This window comes from Pipistrellus kuhlii, unplaced genomic scaffold, assembly GCF_014108245.1.
Source record: "Pipistrellus kuhlii isolate mPipKuh1 unplaced genomic scaffold, mPipKuh1.p scaffold_m20_p_2, whole genome shotgun sequence".
Lineage (NCBI taxonomy): Eukaryota > Metazoa > Chordata > Mammalia > Chiroptera > Vespertilionidae > Pipistrellus > Pipistrellus kuhlii.
Window position 1 is genome coordinate 71,904,780 of NW_023425515.1, and position 15,539 is coordinate 71,920,318.

At 40.2% G+C, this 15,539-nt stretch overlaps 1 protein-coding gene and 1 pseudogene across 4 annotated transcripts in view; one reads left to right on the plus strand and one right to left on the minus strand.

Moving 5' to 3' along the window:
• TMEM45A (transmembrane protein 45A) overlaps nucleotides 1-15,539 on the plus strand; it is a 110,191-nt gene that overhangs the window by 57,752 nt on the left and 36,900 nt on the right. The gene's annotated exons all lie outside the window — the stretch shown is intronic.
• LOC118724374 lies at nucleotides 3,362-3,655 on the minus strand (annotated as a pseudogene).

Sequence of the window (15,539 nt, forward strand, 5' to 3'; positions counted from 1 at the left end):
TGAGTGTTGCCGCTCACATTTGTATTTAGGATCATGACTTAATTATCAAAGGTTGATGAATAAAGAAGGTGGGCTTACTATGCCAGACAGCTTTTCACGGACCTTTAGTTTGAATAGAGAATTGAGTCAATTTGGGGAACACTTAATAGACAGATTATGGATAAAAAAAAAAAAAAAAAGATAAATTGTGTCAGTGCCAGAGTCATGGCTGTGAAAGGGGGGGAAAAATCATTGTTATATGTTATTTGTATTAGTTTATTTGATTTGTGTTGGTTTGGTAGCTTTGCTTATATTGAATTTACAAATTGCTTTTATTTTTGTAGTTGTCAAAATATGTATTTTTACTATTTAAGAAAATTTATAATTAGAACAACTTAAGTCAACACACTGGCTCTGAAAGAGCTTTTTTTCCTTTTCTTAAAAGGTCTACTTATAACTCAAGTTTGAGAAACTCTGCTTTGTCCCAGTCTGGCTTGCACAGGGCTATTACCTAACCCCACCCTCAGTGCACTTTGTCTTAAGGAGTGACCTCCTGCGGAGGGTATTTGGAATCGAATGGAGTGTGCGGGGACCAGGAACACGCACAGATGAAGAGCTGTATTGGGGAAAAGGTGTTTGTGGGCCTCCTGCCCTCCCTGACATCACCCGAAGCCACAACTGCCCCCTGTGTACCTTTCACTGGTGCCTTGTGAGCTCTGGTCAACAGAGAATGTTAGGCCATGCCTACGCATATTATCAAAACAACTCTTTGTTAAAATAAAAGGCAAAATAAAAACTATACAAAACAGTCTTCTCCAATGTTAATGGGCTGAGTCCCCTAGGCATTGTTAAAATGCAGATCCTGACTCAGATGATACAAAATGAAAACTGAGGCCCTGACTGATTTGGCTCAGTGGATGGAGCATCAGCATGCAGATTGAAGGGTCCTGGGTTCTATTCTGGTCAAGGGCATAGGCTGGGGTTGCGGTCTCGGTCAGTGGGAAGCATGCAGGAGGCAGCTAGTCAACGATTCTCCTTCATCATTTATGTTTTTTTCTCTCTCTCTTCCTCTCTGAAATCAATTAAAAAATAAAAGAAGAAGAAAAAGATGGGGCCTGAGAAGTGGCATTTCTACCTTCCTAGGTGGTAACTCCTTTGTCTTTATGTCACAATCATCTTTCTTGATCTTTCTTAGAAAATGCATTTAAAGCCCTTAGTACAGTGTTTGATACAGTCAGCATTCAATAAATGTTCATGATTCTTGTAATGATAGTTACAATTAGCTTTTGAAGCACAGAGAATGGTGGATGTAATGGGGAAGAGAATGGGGGAATAAAGGTAGACAGATTTGAGTCAGGATTCTGTTTTTTGCTATTTTACAAGTTATTTGACCTGGGCAAGTTAGCTTTCAAGTCTCTGACCGTTAATGTAAAATGGGGAGGAAAATACTCTCCATAGACTTGACAGGACTCTATACACTCATAGAGTGGTGGATGCTCAACAGATGTCATCCCCCTTCCCACCCCCCCTTTGAACATAGACTTGGGGTTGAATCTTGGTTCTTTCATGACACTATTGTGAATTGTGTTATAATCTTTTTTTTTTAAAGATTAAATTATTTATTATTTAAAGTATTACATAAGCCTCATTTTTTCCCCATTGACCTCTCCTTGGCCGCTCCCACCTCTCCCATGCCCTCAATCCCCTACTGTCTGTGTCTATTGGTCCTGCTCATATGCATGCATACAAGTCCTTTGGTTGACCTCTTATCCCTTGCCTCCCCTGCCTTCCTTCTGAGTTTTGATGGTCTGTTTGATGCTTCTCTGTGTCTGTATGTATTTTTTGTTCATTATATTCAACAAATGAGTGAGATCGGGTGATATTTATCTTTCTCCAACTGGCTTATTTCACTTAGCATAATGATCTCCGATCCATCCATGCTGTTGAGAATGGTAAAAGTTCCTTCTATTTTATAGCAGCATAGTATTTCATTGTGTAGATGTACCACAGTTTTTTAATCCACTCATCTCCTGATGGGCTTTTAGGCTGTTTCTGAATCTTAGGTATTATAAATTGTATTGCTATAAACATAAGGGTGTATATATCCTTGCTGATTTTTTTTGAATATATTCCTAGAATTGGGATTACTGGAAGTTCCATTTTTAATTTCTTGAGAAAACTCCATACTGTTCTCCACAATTGCTGCACCTGTCTGCATTACCACCAGCAGTGCACAAGTGTTCCCTTTTCTCCACATCCTCTCCAGCACTTGTCATTTGTTGATTTATTGATAATAGCCATTCTGACAAGTGTGAGATGGTACCACATTGTCATTTTGATTTGCATCTCTCAGGTGATTAATAACTTTAAGCATGTTTTCATATGTCTCTTGGCCTTCCTTACTAGTATGTCCTCTTTTGAAATATGTCTATTTAGGTCCTTTGCCCATTTTTAAATTGGATTCTTTATCTTTCTTTTGTTAAATTGTATGAGTTCCCTGTAAATGTTGGAGATTAAACCCTTATCAGAGATAGCATTGTCAAATATGTTCTCCCATGCAGTGGGAATACTTGTTGTTTTGTTGATGGTTTCTTTTGCTGTGAAAAAGCTTTTTATTTTATTTTTTGACTTTTATTATTTTTTTATTTTTTTCAGCTTTTAAATAAATCTTTATTATTCACATTGTTACAAATGTTTCTTCACTGATACCACTCCTAGGGCAATGGAAGCTAAAGAGGAAATAAACAAATGGGACTACATCAAAATAAAAAGCTTTTTCACAGCAAAAGAAATCATCAACAAAACAGCAAGAAACTCCACTGTATGGGAGAGCATATTTGCAAATGTTATCACTGATAAAGGTTTAATCTCCAACATTTACAGGGAGCTCATACAACTTAATAAAAGGAAGATAAACAACCCAATTAATAAATGGGCAATGGACCTAAATAGATTCTTTTCAAAAGAAAACAGAAGGAAGGCCAAGAGACATATGAAAACATGCTCAAAGTCACTAATTATCAGAGCCATCGAAGCATTGAACAGACTGTCAAATTACAGTGGGAAGGCTGGGGAGTGTTGGGATGGGGGGGAAAGAGATCAACCAAAGGACTTATATGCATGCATATAAGCAAAACCAATGAATGCAAGACACTGGGGGGTGAGGGCATGTATGGGAGCGGGGTGGGAGGGTAATGGGAAGATATGTACACATGTACTACCTTAATAATAATAATAAAAAGGATGAGGTGGAATTCCCTCCTCCTAAAAATGTTTCTAGAGCTACTAAAAAACTTGCATTTACAAAATAGTGGATAAAAATATTCCTCTGGATTGTACAAGAAGGGAGACAGGGACCACTGATTAAACATGGTACATAACATTAATCAGACTTGGCTTCTTTTTCTCCTATTGCTTCTGAGGTTGGATTATCCTCATTTTTAGTTTCTCCATTTTCGCAGGTAGATCTTCTTTAGGTTCCTGGTCAGCCACTTCAGCTCGCGTTCCCTTTGTGCCCCTTTTTCCTTTCACTTGCACTTTTTTGTCTGCGGATTTATCCTTTCCTGCCACCTTTTTGAGCTTTGTTTCCACTTTTGCAGGCTGACAACTTGGCCGACCTCCCCTGGGGCTCCTCCTTGGCAGCCCCCTCTGCAGAGCTGACCTTCCTCTCGGGCATTGGGATGGTGGGCCGGGCACGAGCTGGGTGCGTGAAGGCTGCAGGGTGGCCTGGCAGAACCTGGGCTGCCTGGCTGCTGCTTTGTTTCCCATTGCCCAAGCTGCTCAGACCCCTCCACTGTGCTCTTTATTGCAGCTATGTCATTCTTCATTTCCTCTTGATTCTTATACATGTTGTTGAATTTGTTTTCCATCCTTTTCAGTGTCCTTAATAACCATTGTTCTGAATTCAATCTCTGACCAATTGCTTGTCTCCATTTTGTTTATTTCCTTTTCTGTTGACTTCTCCTTTTCTTTCCAATGGGGGTTGTTTCCTTGTCTTCCCATTTTTGCTGTTTCTTTGTGATTGTTTCTATGTATTAGATCAAACTGCCATGCCACCCAGATTTTTTGATTTTGTCTCATATAGTAGATGTTTTGTGGGGCCCAGTGGTGCAATCTCTCTGGTCTTCTGGGCCGGGTAATCTAGGGATGCCCCCTTCTTGGGATATTTGGGTTCTCTTGGTGCAGTAGGGTCTTGAATGTTATTGTCCAGTTTGTGGATGGAGTCTCCTTTCAGGGTGTCTGGTTATGTGGCTCACTCTCTACCATGTTCACTGAACAGCCCAAAATACAACTTGGCAAGACACGACACAAAGGGAACGAATGTGCTCACACCAATAACCCAATATAAGTGATCACCAGTGAAAAGAGAATTGGAAGAGAGAAAAGAGAGCAAAGATGAAATTGAAAAGGAAAAAAGGTAAGAGAGAAAAGAAAAATTAGAAAAAGAAAGAAAAAACATATATGTGGAGAAAACACCACAAAACAAACAGATAAACAAAAATTTGCAAACAATAAACACTCAGAAAAAAAAGGGGTGGGTGGGCAGAATCTGTAGAGGCAGAGCTTATATACAGAAAGTAGGTTAAGGGGGAGAACCTTGATTCAGTATGGAGGAGACAGAAAGAGAATGAGTAGATAAGAAGAGAAAAAATTTTTTTAAATTAAAAAAAAAAAATATAAGGAACCCCCCCCCCCAATTTTTATTTATTTATTTATCTGTTCATTTATTCATCCATTTTTGAAAAAGAAGATTAGAAATGAGAGCAGGTAAGGCTTTAATTTAGTGAGTCAGACTAATTAAACAATTAGGAGAAGAAGAGAGCAAGAGAGGGGAAGAAACACAAGCCAAAAAAATTGACTAGCAAAGAAAGGGAAAGGAAAAGGGTGTGTGGACTTGGAGCAGGAGAGAGGAAATTAGATATACAAGTAAGCCAACAGAGAGTATAGTAGTAATAACACATCAATAAAGCAGATAAAGAAGATCACTTTTAACAAGGGGTAAAAAGAAAGGAAAGAGAAACTACAGCAGGGACAAGAGAAGAGACAACAGGATGAAAGAGGGAGAAGTGAGGAAGAAAAGGGTGGAAAAAAAGAAAAATATATGATAAAATAAAATAACAATAAAAAAATAAAAATAGAATGAAGAAAAATGTGGAAAAAACATAAAAAATATTGTAAAACTTAAAAAAATAAATAAACAAGTGAAGTGTCATTCATTCAGCCAAGTGTTAATGCTTCCTGGGGGCTGGTTTAAGACTTCACTCTTCTATTCTGTCTGCCACTTCTCAATTTCCTGTTAGGTAGTCAGCAACGTGTTGAAGTTCTAAGCAATCCACCACTCCTCTGTTTGTGTCTGTCTCCACAGCCTTGGCTGCACACAGGAGGGACCAATCTGCCCACTTTGCCTGTCTGCCTGCTGTCAATCGTAATCTCTCAAGCGTCTGTTTCTGACAGGGCTATAGGTGGTGAGGGTGCTCTATCACTTTCCGTTATTGAATGGCTTCTCTTCAACAGTCCCTGAAGGCTCTTTGGGGCTATTCAGAGTTTTTTGTCCTTTATGCAGCTCAGGGTGTAGTCTGGGTGTGGCTGTATTTGCTATCTTGAGGCTGCTGGGATGGGCTGCCTCTTCTGTAGAATAATCACTGCTTAGGTTTGGATGGTCAGAATGTCTTAGTGCTAGGATTCCTGGTCACCTCTCCCCATCCTGCTCTCCTCCTCAGCCTCTCCCCAGACTCCACAAGTCCCTACCTCCACCTGCACTGCAGCCACGGGTGAGTGTTTGTATTTGAAAGTTCTTATGAGCTGAGTTTAGCAAAGAAAAGCAAAGACAAAACAGAGGCAAAACAACTATACAACTGTTAGTTTCTCTTTCTCCCCACTTCTCCCCCACATGCCCTCCATCCCCCACCCCAGCACTGCATGGCTTGGGGAGCTCTTTCTGGGCTCAGCCTCTCATGGCTGTGGACTTAGATCAGTACTCCCAGTACTGTGGACTTAGATCAGTACCAGCAGCCCAATGGACTTCCTTTCCACAGTCAGATATTACACTTGTCCCCAAGGGACATGGACTTGGTGTCATGTAGCTTCCTTCTGACCCTCTCTGCTTGATGGTCTTGTGTCTCTCTCCAGACCAGATCCCCGATCCTACCATTCTGTAGATGTCCTCTGCCCTTTCTGGCTGTGAATTGTCTCACCAGCTGTGTCTACTTCACCAGTTCCAGGTGGATGTTATTCGATGTAGATGTTCCTTCTATCTGCTCCGGGATAAGGCTCATGACACATCTGCCAATTCAGCCACCATTTTCCCCTCCCACCTGTTATCATCTTTATGAAATGCACCTCTTCATTACTTTTTAAATGAGGATAATAACTATGAGGATTAAGTTAATTGGTACATGTAAAATGTGTTGGCACTATTGGGTGGCTCTTAGCATCCCTCTCCTTTAATAACCTACCACATTTATTTCTGCCCCCAGATTCAGCCTTTCAATTTATATTTACTCACTGGTCTAATTATTTATTTATTTATATATACTCCATCCAGCATGAGGAGTATATAAAAGGCAGCTCTCAACTGTGCTCCTAATGATGCCCTTCCCTTGGCACAGTGGGGTGGACTCTTCTGGAGCCCCTCACCACTGGCAGGGCACGGAGATTGTGCTTAGTTGCCTCCCAATCCCATTCTTCACATCCTAGCTACACGGAAATCACTTTGAGTTTCCGCCTGATTTGGACTAAGACACCCTTCTGGAGAGCTTTGAGGCACTTAAAGCAAAAACAACCTGTAACATTTATGCAGTGTCTGTTAAGTGGCAGGAACTTTACTTGTATTTTGTCAGCTTATCCTCAGCTTAATAAGGTAGTTCTATAAATATCATCACCCTCATTTTATAGAAGGAGAAACTGAGGCAAAATTAAATAATGTTCCTCAGGTCAAGCCCACAGTGGTGGAGCTGGCCTTTGTGTGCCAGTAGTCTGAGTCCAGACTCAGGGCTCTTACTCCTGGAGGGGGAATTTTAAAACGTTGACACCCGGGCTTACCCAGACTAATGGAAGCAGAATCTCTAGGAATAGGGTTCTGGCTTTGGTTTCTTTTTTATGAACTCTTCAAGGGATGCCATGGCGCAGCCAGGATAGAGAAGTAGGTAGCGCTCTGCTCTTGAGTCTCCATCAGTGGCTTGGGACCTGAGAGTCTGTAAAAGGTGAATTCTGCTCTCTTCTTCCCTTCTGCCTGTCGGTGATTTTTTATTTATTTTATTTTTTATTATTTTTTAAAATATATTTTATTGATTTTGTACAGAGAGGAAGGGAGAGAGATAGAGAGTTAGAAACATCGATGAGAGAGAGTCATCGATCAGCCGCCTCTTGCACACCCCCTACTGGGGATGTGCCGCAACCAAGGTACATGCCCTTGACCGGAATCGAACCCGGGACCTTTCAGTCCCCAAGCCGACGCTCTATCCATTGAGCCAAACCGGTTTCGGCTGTCGGTGATTTTTTAAAATACTATTATTTTGTTGTTGTTGTTAATCCTCATCCAGGATATTTTCCTTTGATTTTTAGAGAGAGTGAAAGTGTGTGTGTGTGTGTGTGTGTGTGTGTGTGTGTGTGTGTGTGGAGGGGGGCAGTGAAGAGACAGAGAGAGAGATGAAATCATCGATGTGATAGAGACACATGAATTGGCTGCCTCCCGCTCATGCCCTGACGGGCTGGAGAATGAGCCAGTAACTGAGGCACATGCCTTTGACTGGAATTGAATCCGTGACCCTACAGTCCCAGGGCTGACACTCTATCCACTGAGCCAAACTGGCCAGGCCTATCGGCTTTTTAAAAAATTGATTTTTACTGATTTCAGAGAGGAAGGAAGAGGGGAAGAGGGATAGAAACATCAATGATGAGAGAGAATCATTGATCGTCTGCCCCCTGCACGCTCCTTCCTGGGGATGGAGCTCACAACCTGGCATGTGTCCTTGACTGGAATCGAACCTGGGACCCTTCAGTTCCCAGGCCGACACTCTATCCACTGAGCAAAACTGTCTAGGGCCTGCTGGTGATTTTCAGAAGTTTTTATTTTTGTAATTGTCAGAGGTCTTCCCTCTGACTAGCATTCCTAAGGAGAAATGGTAGGCTGACTAAGGGTTCCCCAAAGATGCCCATATCCTAATCTCCAGAGACTGAGAGTATGTTACATTACATACGTAGGGAAGGCAAAATTTGACCTATATCCATGCTACAGCTAGGACTCTACCAAAAAGATTGATTACCAAGAGAAACAGGTGTGTTTTTTTTTGGTTTTTTTTTGTTTTTTTTTTAACACTTGCAGCACACTTCATATAGGAGAAACCTCAACAAGAAGGAACTCAAAGCAGAGGCTTAGAATTCCAGCTTGTGAAGCATCCTCGGTAAAGAACAGTCACTTTGTAGGAAAGCAGTTTTAGGGTTTCAAGAATGGTACACTGGGAGAAGGTAAATACAGGGGAGGGAACTAATGGAGTAAGTTTTGCTTGTAGGTTTCTCTGACGCTGTCTCTGGGAGGAAGCGTGTAAGTGATCTTTTTTAAAGAAGGAATTCAGGGGCAGGATTGTCTATTATTGTAAATTTAAAGCAGTCACTATTTGAGATATTCTTTTCCTAAGTGTAAGACAGTTCAATGAAAAAAATACATATATTTGTGATGGGGGCCTGGAGCTGATGGGGTCCGGTTACAGCATAAGGAAACAATAAAACAGCCTTGATGTATGTCCTTGGGACCTTGTTAAGGCTAATTTCTATGTACCAGTAGGACATTCGTGTAGAATAAGAGCTCCCTTAAAAAAATCCTTTCAGATAAAAGAGTTCTAATCTTTAAAGGTATACCCATTTTAATGGATAAGCCTTTTTATGGCTTAAAACAAATAAAATAAAGCCTTTGTGACTTAATCATGGACACAGGTGTTTCCCAAAGAACAAAAAGATGCAGTCCCCTCAAGAGCCAAAGTTTCTCCCACAGACACTGCAAGGCAGCGAAGACCTTCACAGTTACAGGTGGGAAAACAGCTCCGGCCTCCCACGGAGATGCCTCTGTGATGCGGGTGGGTTACACTGGAAATCCTCCCAGCTCAGGTGAAACAAAGAAAGGAGAGCTGACATTTTATGGCCTTCTTAATGATGACCATTTCTGAGAGGCCCCCAATCAAATGCCCAGAGTCACAATTTAAAGAACGGAGTTTCACAAATATGTGTGTTTTTTGAGAAAACCATTTGGAAAGGAAATTTGGAAAGAGAGATAAGAAAAAAGTTTACCTTCCTTTCTTGCCTGGGCACTGCAAGCAGAGACCCCAGATTGCTGCCTTTGGTAAGAAGTCTTACCTATCACTCACTGGCTTTTTGTCAGTTTTCCCAGGATTCCACCTGCCAGCTCTGGAGCTGGTGAGGCATCCCAGCTCTCCCATCTGTGTCTGCAGAAACAGGGGAGGCGACACTTGACCCATCTCAGATTTTTAGCCGAGACTCTTTAACAAAAAGACAGATTAACAAGATAAAAACAGTATCTGTCTATCTATCTATCTATCTATCTATCTATCTATCATCTTTCTATCTAACTATTCATCAATCCATTTATTTATTTGAAGGAGGCTTTTTATTTTTGTGTGTTCTTATATATTTATTCTTAACTTATTTACATGTATTGCTTTTATAATTGAGAAAAAAAGCAATTAACATACTGTGTAATGAGAGACAATTGATGATGAAAGGAAAATCTAATGCATTAATTTCACTTCAGTAAAAAAAATGAATAGTTATATGTCAGCACACATGAAGAGACTCCATGTATGCATGGCAGTTTAAAATATTATTTTATTTTTTGATTACAGTTTGTAGTTAACACCTTTCTGCATTAGTTTCAGGGGTATGGCTCAGCAGATAGACACTCATAAAGGTTACAAAGTATCCCTGAGGTAATACCCACCTGGCACCGTACAGAGTTATATTGCTGACCATGTCCCCTATGCTTTACCTTACGTCCCCATGACTATTCTGTAACTAACAATTAGTACTTCTTATTCCCGTCACTTTTTCACCCCACTCCCAACACCCCTCCCCTTGGAATCCATCAGTCTGTTCTCTGAATCTAGAAGCCTGTTTTATTTGTTTGTTATTTTGTTCTCTAGATTCCACATGTAAGTTATATCATGTGGTATTTGTCTTTCTCTGTCTGACTTACTTCGCTTTGCATAATACCCAGTAGATCTATCCATGCTGTCACAAATGGTAATATTTTATTGTTTTTTAATGTGCCACAGCTTCTTTTATCCACTAGTCCATTGATGAGCACTTGGGTTGCTTCCACATCTTGACTATCGTATATGAGGCTGCAATAGACATGGGGGTGCCTATATCCTTTCAAATTGGTGTTTTGGGTTTCTTTAAATATATACCCAGAAGTGGAATCACTGGGTCATAAACCTGTTCCATTTTTAATTTCTTGAGGAACCTCCACACTGAGAAAAACAGTTTATTAATACATGCAGTGCATATCACAGGGGGAAGAACCTCAGTGAAAAGTATAATAACTCAAGGTGGTGGCTTAAAATTCCAGTTTATACAGCATCTTCAGCAAAGAACAAAATATTTGTAAGGAAATGACAGGAAAGGAAAAGCAGATTCAGGAGAAGATAGACATATGGAGGCAACTAATGCAGTAAAGTTTGTTTGCAGTTCCTCTGGTCCCATCTCTGAGCCAAGAATCTATTTTCTGTGAAAGGAGGATTTATTACCTGCCTTTGGGCAGAAAGGGGGGGAGGGGGGAAGTAGAAAGACCTTTCCCTGCATTTGCTGCTTCTTAACTGCCTTCAGATCAAAGTAATTTTTATATCAAAGAGGCATATTTTAGAGTGAGATAACCTGGTTTCCTTCACGCGGTAAAAGGGATTTTAGAGATTTAAGTTAAGGATTTCGGGATGGATCATCTGAGTTGCCCAATGCAATTACATGGGTCTTGGTTTATCAGAGAGAGAGATTTGAAGATAGTGTGCTGCTACCTGGAGGATGGAAGAAGGAGCCAGGAGCCAGGAATGTCAAAAGTCTCTGAAAGTTGGAAAAAGCAAGGAAATGGATTCTCTCCTAGAGCCTCTATCAGGGGTGGGGAACATCTGGCCTGCAGGCTGTAAAAGGCCTAAGAAATCATTTGGTCTGGCTCTGCCAAGGCAGAAGGGGTGAGTCAATTAAGTGTTTGACCAAATATAGCAGGCTTTTTTTTTTTTTATGGCATTTTAAAATATTTATTTCTTTTGGCAAATTAAGTTTATTCTACAGATACAAAATAAGATTCACAGCTTTTACAAATCATTCAAATAGCATTATAAATATATATATATATATTTTAAGCGGGCTAATTTTAAAGTTGATAACTTTGTATGGCCCATGAATGATACAAATATCCAAATGGCCCTATGCAGAAAAATGGTTTCCCTCCTGATAACACTTTGATTTTACTCCAAGGAGATCCATTTCAGACCTTCAGAACTGTACGTTATTAAATTTGTGTTGTACTTTTGTGGTAATTTGTTAGAGCAGCAACAGGACACTAATGCAGGGGTATTTGCTATAGAAAAAACGCTGTCCACCGATCCCTAGATATTTGGGTTCCTCTCCTCCCTTCTACCACTTACTGACTGTGGACATGGAGGCAAGACATGAAACGTCTCAAGCTCAGTGGCCTCTTCTCTGAAATGGAACCAATACAGCCGATGCACTTGTGGACAGACCTGGGCTGATGGCCTCATCCACTTCATGGCTTGATCCTCTAGCTCAGCTCAGCTCAGCCTGAGTTAGCACTTCAAAATTAGAACCACTTTCCCCACTCTCCCAAGCTGAGTCTGAAATCTTGGGTTAGTTTATCAATAGCTGAAATTATGTTGTTTCTTTACTTGTCATAGGTACTGTCCAAAACCAGGAATCAGCATTTCTTAGATTGGGATTTAAAAAATGACAATTACACTAAACAGTGAGACAAATTTGCCAAAACCAGGAGTCTGAGAGACAAAAGAATTATTCTGCTGATGATTCTTCCTCTACTCCAGTCAAAATTGCACAGTGTTCAGCTATCACCATACTGTTTCAGCCTCTGCTTATGTGATATATTTCTTCACTAGAGGTCCAGTGCATGAATTCATGCATGGATGGGAAGTTTGGCCAGCTGGGGGAGGAGACATGAGTGGTTGCCTGCCCAGCCTCTCCCCTGGTCGAGGGGACAATTTGCATATTAGCCTTTTATTATATAGGATAAGCTAGATTAGAACATGTCATCTTGTCATCACTTCCTCTGTGTGATGGACACAGATTATTATGCCTCCACTGACCATCTGTTTCAAAATGGGGAGATGCAGGCCTTTATATGATTGCACCTAGTACAAATGTATTTGGCAGTGATGACATCAGTGATAAGTCCATGACTTCATGTATTTTGTATTTAATGCCCTGCCCCTTTTTGTCCTTAGTAGTAATATGAAATGGCAAACTTGAAAGATGTTTATGTAAAAGGTCATGGGAATTTTGCAAACATCATTTTTCCAAATGATGTTTTGTTTGTTCTATTAGTTGCAATAGTGTGTCCATTATCTTTCTGAAAAAGGTGCACATAATCTTGGATGGACTTACTTTAATACAATAGTTTTTTACATTTCTTTTTTTCCCCAAGAGAAAAAAAAAATTCTTTTTATGTTAAGGGGATTTGACCAAGGGCCTTCTAAACTAGTACTTTTAAAACACTTATTTAATTTATTGGAATGATACCTATCTGTCTACCTATCTCTCTATAAATAAATAAAAGGCTAATATGCTAAGTGTCTGTCTGGGTAATGATGTCACATAGCAATGCCTGGCTTTCTCTCTAGTGACAACTAGCCTTCTTGGAGTTTCTTTAGCCCAGGAACACGACTTGCTTTATAGCTAGGTGCAAACATTTCACACTTTAACCAAATGTCTGTGAAGCGTTTTCTGTGCCACATCTCATTTGATCCTCACAGAAGTCCTGGAGTAGCTATATAGGAGACTCGGTGGAATCTTATTTTATTTTCATTAGCTGGAAAATGGAGATTTAGAAAGCTTACAAACTTGACCCGACTGAAAAAAAGTAAGAAATGGTGGACCTTGAAAATGACTTCAGATTTTCTCACTGCGCAGAATATAGTCAAACACTGCTGTCATTAAATATTTTACCCTTTGTTCTCCTTGTGTGATCTACAATAATAATGTGCTTTGTATTGATATTTACTGCTGTGCTGCTGACAATTACCTGAAAGAGAAGTTGGGCTGCTTCACTGAGCTGGAAAAAAATTAGCTACATCAGAAAGCAGGTCTAATTAAGCAAGTTTATTCTATACACTAGAGGACCGGTGCACGAAATTTGTGCATGGAAGGGGGGTGTTCCTCAGCCCAGCCTGTATCCTCTCCAATCTGGAACCACTCTCACAATCCAGGACTGCTGGTTCCCAACTGCTTGCCTGCCTATCAGATTGCCTTAACTGCCCTCCCTTGCCAGCCTGGTCAACCCTAAATACCCTCCCCTGCAGGTCTGATCACCCCTAACTGGCCTCCCTTGCTAACCTGGTCACCCCTAACTGCACTCCCCTGCTGGCCTGGTTGTCTCTAGATGCCCTCCCCTGCAGGCTGGTCCCCCACAAATGCCCTCCCTGCTGGCCCAGTCACTCTTAACTGCCCTCCTCTGTAGGCCTCATTGCCCCCAACTGCCCTCCCTTACAGGCCTTGTTCCTCCCGACTGACCTTTCCTGCTGGCCTGGTCCCTCCCAACTTCCCTCCCCTGCTGACCTGATCACCCACAACTGCCCTCCGCTGCCAGCCATCTTGTGGTGGCCATCTTTGACCACTTGGGGGTGGCCATCTTGTGTGTTGGAGTGATGATTAATTTGCATATTACTCTTTTGAATATAAAGACTAAGTTGACTCACACATGTGCAATATATAAAGCTCTCACTGGCGCCAATCGCACATGTGTGTTTCAATCTGCCATTGTCAATCATGAATTTGGTTGACACTTTTATTATACAGAAAGGGTGAATAACAATATTAAAATATTTCTTCTAATTAATTTCCTTTCAATGTGCATGAATTCATGGGTTACATGGGTTTCATAGAATTGAATGGTGTATAGAAATAAAAATGAATAAACTGCATGCAATAAGATGTATTCTCACAAAGAGTTATATAGAATATATGAAACACATATAAAAATTCCTATAAAATATATATTAAGTTAAAACTGGGTAAAACTAATATATAGAAATAAAAATCAGGATAGTGCTTAATTTGGTGACAAGTATTGATAACTGGGAGAGAATTCAAAGAGAAATTTTGGTTTTCTTGTTATATTTAATTTATTAACATTTTCTATATGCATGTTATATTTTAATATCAAGTACTTAAAATAAAAGATTATGTAGATTTCAAGTGTACCCTTCTATAATGCATTGTCTGTCATTGTGTGATCACTATCCATAGTCAAGTCTCCTTTATCACCATATATTTGGCCCCCTTTACTCTCTTTTACCACTTTCCACCTCCTTTTCCATCTGATAACTACCATGCTGTTGTCTATGTCTATGAGTTGTGTGTTTTCTTTTTAAAATCAAATACAGCAAGCTAATTTAAAAAAAAATAAATTTTATTGCTCAGATTATTACAATTGTTTCTCCTTTTCCCCCCATAGCTCCCCTCCACCCAGTTCCCATCCCACCCTCTGCCCTTACCTCCCCCACCCCATTGTTCTCATCCATAGGTATACGATTTTAACCCAGTCCCTTCCTGCACCCCCCTACCCCTTTCCCTCTAATAATTATCAATCCACCCCCTTTCTTTGCCCCTGATTCTATTATATTCACCAGTTTACTCTGTTCCTCAGACCTTCAATTCACTTGATTTTTAGATTCACTTGTTGATATATATGTATTTGTTGATCATAATTTTTATCTTTTTTTTCTTCTTCTTCCTCTTCTTAAAGAATACCTTTTAGCATTTCATATAATACTGGTTTGGTCGTGATGAACTCCTTTAGCTTTTTCTTATCTGCGAAGCTTCTTATCTGCCCTTCAATTCTGAATGATAATTTTGCTGGATATAGTAATCTTTGTTGTAGGTTCTCGCTATTCATCACTTTGAATATTTCTTGCCACTCCCTTCTGGCCTGCATGGTTTCTGTTGAGAAATCAGCTGATAGTACTTTTCTCTTGCTGCTTATAAGATCCTCTTTTTGTCTTTTGCCCTTGGCATTTTAATTATGATGTGTCTTGGTGTAGTCCTCTTTGGATTCCTCTACGCTTCCTGTACTTGTAAGTCTATTTCTTTCACCAGGTGGGGAAAGTTTTCTGATATTATTTCTTCAAATATGTTTTCAGTATCTTGCACTCTCTTCTGGCACCCCCATAATTCTAATGTTGGTATGCTTGACGTTGTCCCAGAGGCTCCTTACACTATATTTAACTTTCTGGATTCTCTTTTCTTCTTGCTTCTCCAGAGGAGTGTCTTTTGGCTCTTTGTATTCCAAATCTTTGACTTGATTCAAG